Below are 13904 nucleotides of genomic sequence, written 5' to 3' on the forward strand. Positions count from 1 at the left end.
TGTTCACCAAAGAGGGTATAGTGGCTACCTCCAGGCTTATGACATCTTGACTGAGTTGGTCAGGGCCAGCAACCAGTTAGCTGGAATCTTGTAGCCTCTATGTCCCAGCGAACTCCACAGCCCCAAGTGTCTGCATAGCAGCCTAGCGGCCCATGCTCCCACAACTGAGCATGCTTTGTTTTATGCTCCATGAATTCTGGATGTAGTATAAGTGCAATTTGAAGTCACCACGGATTAAGTTTGGTACATAGAACCTAATTTGAAAAAGCCTGGTTGAAATTTGACTGAGGCACCCCCAGATGGAACCATCTATGTTGGGGTGGCGCTCTGTGGCACCCCTACCGAGAAATTCACAGCGCGCACAGGTGGGCTTCTTTGCAGTGGGTTTCTCTGGAGCACTGTTCTCAATCGCAGGCAGTTTTCTAGTGCTTGGGAGACATTGTCACATAGTGTTTAGAAGCCAATGCTGCAGAACATTCTACACTTACACATCAGTGTGGAGTGGAGGAACCCTCCCCCGAACAGCCCTTCTCAACTCTGGGGGTGGCCTGTCTGGGAAGAGCCCTGTGGGCAGACAGGGCCTGGACTGCCCTCTGCAGGGACCCCTGTCGACTTGCTGCCTCTTCACCCTCTCAGACCCTGGCACTGTTCACAGCCTAAGCTCTTTGTCCTCCCGTGCTTGTTAACCATGGCTTCTGGGAGAAGTGCAACCCATTCTTGATGCAGGATCACTCAGCCGAGGCAGAAACTCCAGTGTGCCTTCAAAGGATGAAGACTTGCTTTCTTGGAGAGGTGATAAAAGGTATTCTGCACTAAAAAAGAAAACATTGGAAAATGTTTGCCCTCTGCTGCAGCAGAGGAGGTCCTAGATACCAAGTGATCCAGGTCGGGGAGAGGAGCCCTGTGAAATCCATTCAAGAGGTGGCCAACAGTGTGAACATTTTGGTCGGCCTGAGGTGCCTAAAGTATGTGTACAAGTGGAGAGAGGAGACAGGCTTGAGGGTGGATATCCACCCCAGCTCCTCTCCCAGACGTGTGCAGGGGCTGGGAAAAAGACCCATGTGACATCATTGGGACCTTGTGTTTGTGATGACAGGGTACAGTCTTTGAACAGTCTGCATCACTCAGAAATCCTAAGGGAGGAACCCCTTGGCCCCAACTGCCTAATGCCTTCAGACTCTGGACCTTTCTTGTTAACACAGGTCTCCTCACATCAGTTTCCCAAACAGAGACCAGTACCATATTCCAATGTATGAATATGAGTCTATGTCTCAGATCTTCCTCTTTCTTACGAAGACCCAAATCATTGGAATTAGGGCCCACTCTAGTCCAGGATGATATTATTTCAAGATCCTTATATCTACAGAGACCCTGTAACTACAGTCAGTCACATTCACAGGCATCAATGGTTAGGATGTGGACATATCTTTTGGGAGACACTTTTTAGCCCACAGTAGGGTTGGGTGAAGGTTTCACTCACTGGGCTGCTGGCACAACCCTGGGAGCTTCAGCTACAGCCAGGTCACCATGGTCAGGTCTGGACAACACTGAGCCAGCAGCAGCATTGCCACAAAGTGGTGGGTATCTGTCCTGAGGGGACAGCTCATGAGTCTAGATCCCTTGGCACCTTGGTGCTACTTGGGGACCTCATTGGTGCTGATAGCCTGGTGATGCCTGAGGCCAACTGCAATATCTCAGCCCTCAGGACCTGCTATTCCAGGAGGCTGGGCTCAGGAAGATGTGAACCCACCTTGAGCGTGAAGGCCTTGCTGGGGCATCACCCACTCAAAGCTGACCAAGGCCTTCCCAGGCCTGCTGCCCTCCAAGCCCAGGAAGCCAGCCTAGAGAAGGCCCTCACTGAGCTGCTGCTCCAACTCATCAGCCAGGGCCTAGTGGGCAGCAGAGCTGGCCTATGGGGGAGACGCTTTGACCCATATATTGCTGGAGGACAGTGTCATCTTTCAGTCACCAGCAAAGATCACCAGGAACATGAGCAGGAAGGACCAGCGACCCACATGCTTACTCAGCGAGTTGATCAGACAGGGTGCTTGGTGAATAGGCTGGGGGGTGTCAGTTCTCTGGGACTGGACACAACACTCCAGAGGGCTCAGGAAAGGAGACCAAACCACTGGTGGGACAGATAGACACGGGCATGGTGGGCCAATGTGTTTTCGGGGGGGGGGGGGGGGGCGGGGAGGCAGGGCCTTTCCAGAATTTTGAACTGATGGCACGGGGGTTAGTGGGGATTGGTGACTTGGGACCAAAGGGGACCTCTGAGTAGTAATAGGATACAGATCCAGGATTCTACCTCTCTAGATTGGCAGTCGCTGGGCCTCATGTCCCTCTGGGCTAGGTGCCAGTCTGACCTGGAAGTTACCACCTAGCTGCCCAACTACCCTGGCAGAGCATTCGTCTCCCTTAGCCTGTTGACCATTCTTGTGTGGTCAGCAGGACCTGCTCTGCCCCTGAGGCCTGGCCCTGTACAGCTGGGCTGTCAGCTGAGATTCAGTCTGTGTGCTCTTTGCTACAAGCCTTTTTGGCCCAGATGCATATTCTAATCCATTCCAGAATAAATGGAAACTTCCTGTGTTCATTGTTTGATTCACTCAACATTTGTTTATTAGATGTTGGTTTATGTATCACTCCTGCACTGGGTACTGGAACTTTGGTAGCAGAGTTGGTCCCTGCCCTGATGGTGCTTCTAGGCACCAAGAGGACCCTGTTCCATATGGGCAGGAAGGGTCAGGGAAGGCTTTTGTGTTTCAAGTGAGACAGGATGCTTGAACTGAGATCAGGGGTGTGTTGGGGAGGGAAAGAGAAAGCTATGCCATGCAGAGGCAACAAAATTTCAGTTGGAGCCAAACTCAGGTGGGTGAAACTTTTTTATTGCAAAAAGATAGAAATGTTGCTAGGTTAGGGAGGGGCACCCAGTGCAAAGCCTTGACAGCCAGCCAGAGGAATTCTAACCTTTATCCTGACAATAATTGAGAGCTATGGAAGGATTCTGAACTGGGAAGATCCCAGGTTAAGTCAAGCTTCAGAGCAGCCCTTTTGACTTGGGCAGAGAAGAGGTGTGTGGGAGAGGTGAGAATGAGGGCAACAGACCAGGAATGAGGCTCGAGTTCTGGGACATCCAAGCTGTGAGGTTCAGGGGGCTTAGTTGGCAGAGTCCACTGGACTTGGTAAAGGAAGAGCTCACAGACCCAAGATAGGTTAAAACAATGTTCCAGACCAGCAGAATGGCCTGGCAAGGGGCATTGCCTTGCCTCGGGATATAGGGAAGGGAGGAGCCCAGGCTCCCAGTTCTTCCCCTCACTGTGGGGGAAGGGGGACAAGCAGGAATGGCGAGAACGTGGCCACGAGGTCATTACCCAAAGGTCCCAAGTCCTGTTCCTGGTCTTCCCATTGTCTCCCAAGAAGCTGACACCTAAACTGAGCCTCTTGGCAGCTGGGCTTGGGGAGAGGGTGGGGAAAAATATCAGTTGTGCCCCCCACGCCCAGATGGATAAACCTGGGACCCCTATTTCAACGTTAGAGGTATCTGAAAAGCCCACTTCAGAATCCAATTCCTGCACTTATGAGTCCTGGGACATCAAAGTACCAGCTTCTTAAGGCCAACCACCTAGTACCCAATTTGAGGGACTCCTCGGGGAAGAAATTGGGAGATCTGAGCGCCCCTATAATCCTGATTATGCATCTGTGATGATGCGTGGGCCTCCTCTTGGGCCCCAAAACCGGCCATAGCCCCACTTCTGCAAACACACGCCTAGACTCGCCTGGTACACACCACCCGCCTCTTCCATACCCAATCAACAGCCCCAGTCCCAATAGAAGCCTTTCACAGGCCCTGCCCAGTGACGCCCCCTCTGTCTGTGTCATCACAAGCAATTTTAACAGGACCTTTCCTAGGCCCCGCCCTGCCACTTTCCCATAGGGTGCTCGCAGTGCGCCGCTTCTGTTTTTTTTGAACTGTTTTCCTGAAATGTTGCAGATCAGTTATGGACAGAACAGCGACCAAGGAAAACTCCCTCTGTACTTTTGGCCGCAGTAGCTATATGGACGCAGCTGCAGCGTCCAAAAGGGCCATGAGCGCAGCTTCTAATAGGGCGCCTTCACGCGCTCCACCCCGATCTAGGCCGCATCCCTGGTCTCCAAGCAACGTGCAGGCGCTGTCCAGCGTGCTGAAGTCTCCTTCCCAGCACTTCCTCAAGGGGAGACCTCAGGGCGCCCCTAGCCCTCCCCACTGAATGGCACAGAAACCTCGATGCCACTGAACCTCGGTTACACCCCACTTCCACACCCTACTTTACCTCTTGGTGATAGAAAGAGATCGCCTCGCTCCACATCCCACCCTTCTAGCTCAGATGAAAGCCAAAGTTCTCAACGCAAACTAGAGGACTTGGGGGACCTCTCTTTTGACCTCCAGCTCCTCATCTTCTGCTCCTTCCCTCATTCCCTCCAGCCACACTGACCTACCCCATGCGCCACAAACAATCCAGGCACATTCCCACCTCGGGGACTTTGCTCATTATTTCCACTGCATGAATGCTCTTAGTTCCCATCATGGCTCCTTTCTCATGTCTTTCAGGCCGTAACTCAAATGTCACCGTTTCAGTGAGTCTGATCCTGACCATTCTATTTTTTATTTTAAGAAAAAAAATTTAATATATTTTATTGATTTTTTACAGAGAGGAAGGGAGAGGGATAGAGAGTTAGAAACATCAATGAGAGAGAAACATCGATCAGCTGCCTCCTGCACACTCCCTCCTGGGGATGTGCCCGCAACCAAGGTACATGCCTTGACCAGAATCGAACCTGGGACGCTTGAGTCCGGAGGCTGACGCTCTGTCCACTGAGCCAAACCCATTAGGGCTTAAGAAATTTTTTAAATTATTTTTTATTGCTCTAGTTGGTTTTCTGAGTGGTTAGAGCATCGGCCTGCAAACTGAAGGGTCCCAGGTTTGATTCTGGTTAAGGGTACTTGTCTGGATTGTAGGCTTGATCACCAGTAGGGGGCATGCAGGAAGCAGCCAATCAGTGATTCTCATCGTTGATGTTTCTATTTCTCCCTTTCCCTCTCTGAAATCAATAAATATATATATTTTAAAAAAATTTTTATTGATTTCAGAGAGGGAAGGAGGGAGAGATAGAAACATCAATGATGAGAGCGAATCATTGATTGGCTGCCTCCTGCACACCCCCCACTGGGGATTGAGCCCCAAACTCAGGCATGTGCCCTGACCGGGAATTGGTTCATGGGTCAATGTTCAACCACTGAGCCATGCTGGTCAGGCCAACCCTATTTAAATTCACCTTCCAACTCCTCTCCTTCCCTGCTCTCTATTCTTCAGCACTCCTCACCACATAAAACAGGATATGCATTAATAATTTTTTTGCTTGTCCCTCCTGGGCATGGATAATCCTATCTAATAAAGAGGGAATATGCTAATTGACCCTCACACCATTGCAAAGATGGTGGCACCCACAGCCAGTAAGGAGGGAATATGCTAATTGACTGTCCCACCCTCAAAGATGGCAGCACCCACAGCTAATAAGGAGGGAATATGCTAATTGACTGCCATGTTCTCAAAGATGGCGGCGCCCAGTCCCCTCAGCTCCGCAGAGGCAGCAGGCAGCCACGCACATGCCTCCAGAGTCCCCCAGTCCCCTCAGCCCTTAGCCACCCAGGGCCGCCCGAGGCTCAGGTAACCAGGGCCGCCCGAGGCTTGTGCTGCCAGCAGTGGCAGCATATTTCCGAACCATGACTTCCTGGTTCATAGGTTGATGCTCAACCATTGAGCAATACCAGCTGGGTCAGAGCACAATTTTTTGCTTGTTCACTGCTATGCTCCCAGCAGTGAGAACAGTGTCTGACACAGAGTGGGTGCTCCATAATATTTATTGCATATATATTCGTGCATATATTTGGGCATTTACTGTGTGCCAAGCCCTACTTACTTCATAATGACCCCTCTGCCCCTCCTCCTTTCTTAAACCTAATCCAAGGATATTTTCCCATTGATTTTTAGAGAGAGTGGAAGGGAGGGGGAAAGACAGAAAGAGAGAATCATCAATGAGAGAGACACATCAATTGGTCACCTCTCACACGTTCCCCAACCAGGGCTAAGGGTCAAGCCTGCAACCAAGGTACATGGACCGTGACTGGAATCGAAACCAAGACCCTTCAATCTGCAAAGCAACACTCTATCTACTGAGTAAAACTGGCCAGGGCTCTGTCCCCATTTAAAGATTAAGAAACAAACTCAGAGAATGGCAATCACCAGACTAAAGTCCCCTGACTTCTAAGTGTCAGACCCTGAATCCTCCCTCTCAGGTTTTCCTGGCTGTATCCTTTCCACCCTTTTCTGTCCTACAATCCCTAATACTGCCTTCTCCTACAGAAAAAGAAGTTGTATAAGAGGTTGACTTCACAGGGCTCACACAGGACTCGATTTCAATTCCTGTTCCTTAATTATTGGCCATGTGACCATGAGCAAGCCAGTAAATGACTCTGCCTCATTTTCTTCATTCATAAAATGGGTATGAAAGTAATACCCACCTCATTGTACTCAGAAGGTCAAATGATGCAATGACAGGGTAGAGCGTAGCAGACACCTGGCACACACAAACACCTACCCCATTAGTGTTGGCTGTTAATCATCATCATCATCATCATCATCATATTATTATTATTATTATTATTATTATTATTTGTATGAACTAAAACTAATTGAAAATTAGGAGAATGAGACCAAAAAAGTTATAGGAAGACAGGATTTCAAGAAGGTAGAAGTGGCCCTGGCCAGTGTGGCTCAGTTGGTTGGGCTTTTTCCCGTGCACAAAAGGTTGCCAGTTTGATTCCTGGTCAGGGTATATGCTGGGTTTCAGGCTCCATCCCTGGTAGGGGGTGTGCAGGAGGCAGCTATCTCATATCAAGGTTTCTCTCATTCCCTCTCCCTTTCTAAAAATCAAGTTTAGCGGAGTCGACCAAGATGGCGGCGTAGGTAAACACCGGAGACCGCTGCCGCAAACAACCATTTCAAAAATACAACTAAAAGACTGAACGGACATCACCCAGAACCACAGGAAGGCTGGCTGAAGAGAGACTCTACAACTAGAAGGAAAGAGAACAGCAAATCGAGGCTCAGAGGCGGCGCAGTGTGGAAAATACAAAGGTACCGAGGTGCGCGCGAAAGCGGGCTGGTGGCTGAGGGCGCGGTTGTCGTTTTCTGTCGGGACTGAGTCTCAGACTCTGGGCTCCAGATCCGGGCGAGTCTCTAGGGACCCAGACTCAAACGGGAGAAGCGGGATTACCCGGCATCAGTTGGAACCTGAGGGCAGCTTTCTCTCCGAGGTTTGCAGCGGCTGCCGGGGTTCTGAGAAGCAGAGCCTCTGGGAACGGGACTGAGCGTGGCCATAACTGCTCCCTCCGCCCGCCCTGTTGATCCCGCCCCGCCCAAAGCCTGCGCACAGCCATTTGCTGATCGCCTCAGGCAAAGGCTGGATTAGCGCCTCCCCAGAAGACAGAGTTTTCCGCACAGCTGATTACTATAGCCAGCCGGCCTGAGGGTCAAATCCCCCTAGTGTTAACTACAACAATTAAGGCTTGGCTAGAACAAGACTGCGCACAGAGACCACAAGGGGGTGCACCAAGAAAGCATAAAAGATGCGGAGACAAAAAAACATGACAGAAATGGAGGATATGGAGCTAAGAATCGCAATTTTGAGGGCTTGCCATAAATTTGTGCAGAACCTCACGAAAACTAATGAGACCCTCGATGCTACGATAAAGAAATTAGAAAGTAAGCATACACGGACTGAAATAAAGAATATTATACCCAATAGCAGACCAGAGGAGTACAATAATCAAACCAAAGATTCGACAAAAAACACCCAATTGGAAAAGCAAAATGAAAAAAGAATCCGAAAGTGTGAAGATAGTGTAAGGAGCCTCTGGGACAGCTTTAAGCGGTCTAATATCAGAGTCATTGGAGTGCCAGAAGATGAGAGACAGCAAGATATTGAAAACCTATTTCAAGAAATAATGGCAGAAAACTTCCCCCACCTGGTGAAAGAAATGGACTTACAGGTCCAAGAAGCGCAGAGAACCCCAAACAAAAGGAATCCAAAGAGGACCACACCAAGACACATCATCATTAAAATGCCAAGAGCAAAAGACAAAGAGAAAATCTTAAAAGCAGCAAGAGAAAGAGGCTCAATTACCTACAAGGGAATACCCATACGACTGTCAGCTGATTTCTCAACAGAAACTTTGCAGGCCAGAAGGGAATGGCAAGAAATTTTCAAAGTGCTGAATACCAAGAACCTACAACCAAGATTACTTTATCCAGCAAAGCTATCATTCAGAATTGAAGGTCAGATAAAGAGCTTCACAGATAAGGAAAAGCTAAAGGAGTTCATCACCGCCAAACCAGTATTATATGAAATGCTGAAAGGTATCCTTTAAGAAGAGGAAGAAGAAGAAAAAGGTAAAGATACAAATTATGAACAACAAACATGCATCTATCAACAAATGAATCTAAGAATCAAGTGAATAAATAACCTGATGTACAGAATGAACTGGTGATTATAATAGAATCAGGGACATAGAAAGGGAATGGACTGACTATTCTTGGGGGAAAAAGGGGTGTGGGAGATGCGGGAAGTGACTGGACAAAAATCATGCACCTATGGATGAACACAGTGGGTGGGGAGTGAGGGTGGAGGGTGGGGTGGGAGCTGGAAGGAGGGGAGTTATGGGGGGAAAAAAGAGGAACAAATGTAATAATCTGAACAATAAAGATTTAATTAAAAAAAATAAAAATAAAAAAAAATAAAAATCAAGTTTAAAATATTTTTTTTAAAAGATGGGAATGAAGAATAGATTCCAAACCTCACTGGGAACCCAAACCTCACTGAGAATAAGAGAAATGCACATTAAGAATTACATGAAGCCCTAACTGGTTTGGCTTAGTGGATAGAGCATCGGCCTGCGAACTGAAAAGGGTCCCAGGTTCGATTCCGGTCAGGGGCATGTACCTGGGTTGCGGGCACATCCCCAGTAGGGGGTGTGCAGGAGGCAGCTGATCGATGTTTCTCTCTCATTGATGTTTCTAACTTGCTATCCCTCTCCCTTCCTCTCTCTAAAAAATCAGTAAAATATATATATTTTTTTTTTTTTAAAAAATATATTTTATTGATTTTTTAGAGAGAGGAAGGGGGAGAGATAGAGAGTCAGAAACATCGATGGGAGAGAAACATCAATCAGCTGCCTCCTGCACACCTCCCACTGGGGATGTGCCCGCAACCCAGGCACATGCCCCTGACCGGAATTGAACCTGGGACCTTCCAGTCCACAGGCCGACACTCTATCCACTGAGCCAAACTGGCCTCGTCATAAAATATATTTTTTAAAAAAGAATTACATGAAGCCATGGCTGGTGGTGTTAAGTGATTAGAGCACCCACCCGCAGACCAAAATGTCTTGGGTTCTACTCCTGGTTAAGGGCACATACCTGGGTAGTAGTGTGCTCCCCACCCCTGTGTGGTGTGGGCCGGGGGCAACCAGTCAGTGTCTCTCGCTCTCTCTCCTTCTTCCTTCTCCCTCCATCCCTCCCTTCCACTCTATGCAAAGCAATGGGACAAATACCCTCAGGAGAGGATTGACAACAACAACAAATGACATGGAGTTACCACAGTTCTGTCCAGAAAGCAGTTGAAACTGTGGGGAAATAAGCATGTCCATCCACTACAAGCTGGTGCAGGTGCAAATGTCAGAACCTGATAGAGGACATTTGATGGGATTTTATAACATTACTAGTGGCCCAGTGCATGGATTCGTGCACATTGAAAGGGAATTAGAAGAAATATTTTAATATTGCTATTCGTCCTTTCTCTATAATAGAAGTGTCAACCAAATTCACGATCGACAATGACAGATTGAAACACGCGTGCAATTGGCGCCAGCAAGAGCTTTATATGAATCATGCACGCGAGAATCAACTTAGCCTTTTATATATACAGAATAAACTTAATTAGACCTGCTTTCTGATGTAGCTAAAGTTTTTCCAGCCCAGTGAAGCACTCTAACTTCTCTTTCAGGTAATTGTCAGCAACACAACAGTAAATTTCAACATGAAGCAGATTATTATTGTAGATCACACAGGGTGAACAAAGGGTAAAATGTTTAACTGCAACAGTGTTTGACTATATTCTGTGCAGTGAGAAAACCAGAAGTCATTTTCAAGTTCCACCATTTCTTCTTTTCAGTTGGGTCAAGTTTCTAAGCTTTCTAAATCTCCGTTTTCTGGCTAATGAAAAGAAAATAGGATTCCACTGATTCTCCTATCTCCGTGGTCGGCAAACTGCAGCTCACGAGCCACATGTCGTTCTTTGGCCCCTTGAGTGTGGCTCTTCCTAAGCCTTAGGAGTACCCTACTTAAGTTATAACAATGTACTTACCTACATAGTTTAAGTTTAAAAAATTTGGCTCTCAAAAGAAATTTCAATCATTGTACTGTTGATATTTGGCTCTGTTGACTTAATGAGTTTGCCGACCACTGTCCTATCCAGCTACTCCAGGATTTCTCTGAGAATCAAATGAGATGATGTTAGCCTGCAAAGGCGATTACAAAAGTGTGATTGGAACCATACTGGTTTATGTGTCACCCCTGTACCTTATAATGAAACAGCTTTGCTATCTTCTCTGTCATGATTCAAACCTGCAGCAAAACTAAAAGGGGGAATTGTAGCTGGTCAAGTGGAATGAAGTTAACTAGAAGAGGACATTCTGCCAAGAAAAGGCGGGAGCCTGCAAGCGGGCCACGTGAGAACAAAGTCTTGCAAGCAAGACTTATTGTTCAGAGGCAGAACTTTCCTTGAGGTGATAAATAGTCCATGAGGGCATGGAAAGTACAAGGGAGGGTACACAGCTGCTGGTTGAGCGGGTCTTTGAACAATACTGGAAATTAATAGTTTAATGTATAACTTAGCTCTGATGATCTCATAAGCATGCCTGTTAATCATTGTTACTTGCTGTACTCCATTGTTCTTTGCTGTACTCCCCAAATAAAAGCCATGTGAGCTTTGGGGGCTTTGCTACTTGCCCTCTGCTTCTCTAACTTCATCCTGCACGCCAAGCTCATCTCAGCGTCACTGTTCACAAAGAACATCAACAGATGAGGCACGGGAAAACACTTCACAGACATTTGTTTAACGTGTGAAATGTTTCCACCTGGCTATAAAGCAAGTCATGTTCCTGTGCTGAAGAAACTACAAGACTAGTCATGGCTAGGGAGAGAAAGCCTAGCATTGCTATGTGACGTCATTACCTGGCACCCACAGTGACTGTTTCAGGGCTAGGCTGGGCTGTGGGTCGCATTTTGTGCCATGGAGTCTTGGCAGAATTGGCTGCATTGGCTGCATTTTGGTGGGCTGTCGCTCTGGGGTGGTTGGGGGGGCCTTTGTCCCACTTGGGGGAAGCCAAGTGTTGCTTTGTGGGTGCCAGGTCCAAGGTGCCCTTTCTCTGTGCGCATAACAGCAGCTCCTGTGTTGAGTATCTGCCCCTTGGTGGTCAGTGCACGTCATAGCGACAGGTCGAACAGTCGGACACTTAGCATATTAGCCTTTTATATATAGAGATAATCTTTGACCCAGTCATTGAGCTGATGGAAATTTTTCCTAAAAATATAATTGCTGCCCTAGCTGGTTTGGCTCAGTGGATAGAGTGTCGGCTGGGGACTAAAAGGTCCCGGGTTCGATTACGGCCAAGGGCACATGCCTGGGTTTTGGGCTCAATCCCCAGTAGGGGGTGTGCAGGAGGCAACCAATCAATGATATTCTCTCATCATTGATATTTGTATCTCTCTCTCCCTCTTCCTCTCTGAAATCAATAAAAAAATATATTAAAAAAAGATTCTTTTTTTAAAATATATTTTTTATTGAATTTTTACAGAGAGGAAAAGAGAGGGATAAAGGGTTAGAAACATCGATGAGAGAGAAACATCGATCAGCTTCCTTCCGCACACCCCTTACTGGGGATGTGCCCACAACCAAGGTACATGCCCTTGACCGGAATCGAACCTGGGACCCTTGAGTCCGCAGGCCGACGCTCTAAAAAGAGAAAACACAAAGATCCCTCTTAAAAAAAAAATGTAATTGCTGCCTAGCTAGTTTGGCTCAGTGGATAGAGTGTCAGCCTGTGGACTGAAGCACCCAGGTTCAATTCCAGTCAAGGGCACATGCCCAGGTTTCAGGATCATCAGTGATTCTCATCATTGATGTTTCTATCTCTCTCCCTTCCTCTCTGAAATAAATTTAAAATATCCTATATAATAAAAGCTGAATATGCAAATTGTCCCCTCGACCGTGATTTCAACCGCTCACTATGACATGTGCTGACCACCAGGGAGTGGCCCCAAACATGGCTGGCATTGGAGACCTGCTACGACCTCTCTCTGGCTACCTGGAAGTGGGGGTGATGGGGACGGAGTTACAATGAGAATGTGGGGTGTCCCCAGAGCTCGCTCCCACTCCCCCTGCTACCCTCCCCTGGGACACCAGGGCTCATGAGCCCACCCCGCACCCACGCGGCCTCTTCCAGGTGAGCCAGGCCACAGCCCCCGGGACAGCAGGGGCCCGTTGGTTGGGGTCCCCGTGGGTTCGCCCAGGAGCTGGTCTGCAAGACAGGCCTGGAGAAAGTGCACTGCCGCTTCTGTGCAGCACCACTGGGCAGCCAAGAGGCCCACGCTGCGCCCTGGCTCACAGCATCCGGCCATGCTCAGCGCATCTTCACGTGGAGACTGGGGCGCCATGACTCAGGTGGAGGGCGGCGCACGGGGCCCAGAGGTCAGCTGGGACCTGCCCTTCCACGCCAGACACTCGTGCTTCAATTGCCAGCCAGGCCTAGGGACCTGGGCCTGGTGGTCAGCGCATGTCATAGTGAGCGGTCGAACTCCCGAGGGAACAATTTGCAAATTAGCCTTTTATTGTATAGGATAATATTTGATTCAGTCATTGAGCTGATGGAAATTTCTCCTAAAGATATAATTGCTGCCCTAGCCGGTTTGGCTCAGTGGATAGAGTGTCAGCCTGTGGACTGAAGGACCCCAGGTTCAATTCCGGTCAAGAGCATATGCCGAGGTTTCGGGCTCATCAATGATTCTCTCATCATTGATGTTTCTATCTCTCTCTCCCTCTCCCTTCCTCTCTGAAATAAATAAAAATATATTTAAATATATATATATATATTTGCTGTCATGTGAAACTACTTAAATACAAGATTATTTATTGCAGCCTAGTTTATAGAAGCGAAAGATTACCTATAACTCGAGAATCAACAGGAGACCCCTTAAGTGAGTGATGGTCTATCTGTACTTTGGGATATGAGGCAACTGTTAAGAGCAAGGAGACTGTGTACTGACAGGATGGTCTCCAAAGTACAGACCAAAAGCAAGGTGCAACCTACCAGTGTAATTAGCAAGCCTTTTGTGTAAAAAAGAGGTAAGTATTCAGCTTCCTATTTGCTTCTATTTGCATGAAGAAATGCTGGAAAGACAGGAATGTAATAAAACATGTTACTAGGAAAGGCTGAGATGGAAAGTGGGTGGGTGCGGAATGAGGTGGGAGGGAATTTGCCTTTTACACTTTCTGGATTTTTAATACATTTGAAACTTTGAAATATTACACATGAAGAAAAGTGCCTAAAACATAAAAGTGCAGTTCAATGAAGACTCTAGTAGTTACAACCTCCAAAGACTCTATTGTATTTTTGTGGAAGAGATATGTGTGTGTGTGTATATACACAAAACACTAAACTAAAAATGAAGTGCTCACCTCTGGCCAGTGTAGCTCAGTTGGGTGGGCGTTGTCCCTTGTACCTAAAGGCTGCTGATTCAATTCCTGGT

At 47.6% G+C, this 13904-nt stretch overlaps 1 non-coding gene across 1 annotated transcript; it reads right to left on the reverse strand.

Annotated features, from left to right (window-relative positions):
* Window positions 1-3967: 3967 nt before the first annotated feature.
* On the reverse strand, window positions 3968-4088 carry LOC139011885 (small nucleolar RNA SNORA16B/SNORA16A family). The gene has a single exon (XR_011471700.1). It is a non-coding gene; the product is annotated as a small nucleolar RNA SNORA16B/SNORA16A family (small nucleolar RNA).
* Between the last annotated feature and the right edge of the window lie 9816 nt (window positions 4089-13904).

This window comes from Myotis yumanensis, unplaced genomic scaffold (assembly GCF_028538775.1).
Source record: "Myotis yumanensis isolate MYYU_CA2020_CCGP unplaced genomic scaffold, mMyoYum1.0.hap1 SCAF_5, whole genome shotgun sequence".
Classification (NCBI taxonomy): Eukaryota; Metazoa; Chordata; class Mammalia; order Chiroptera; family Vespertilionidae; genus Myotis; species Myotis yumanensis.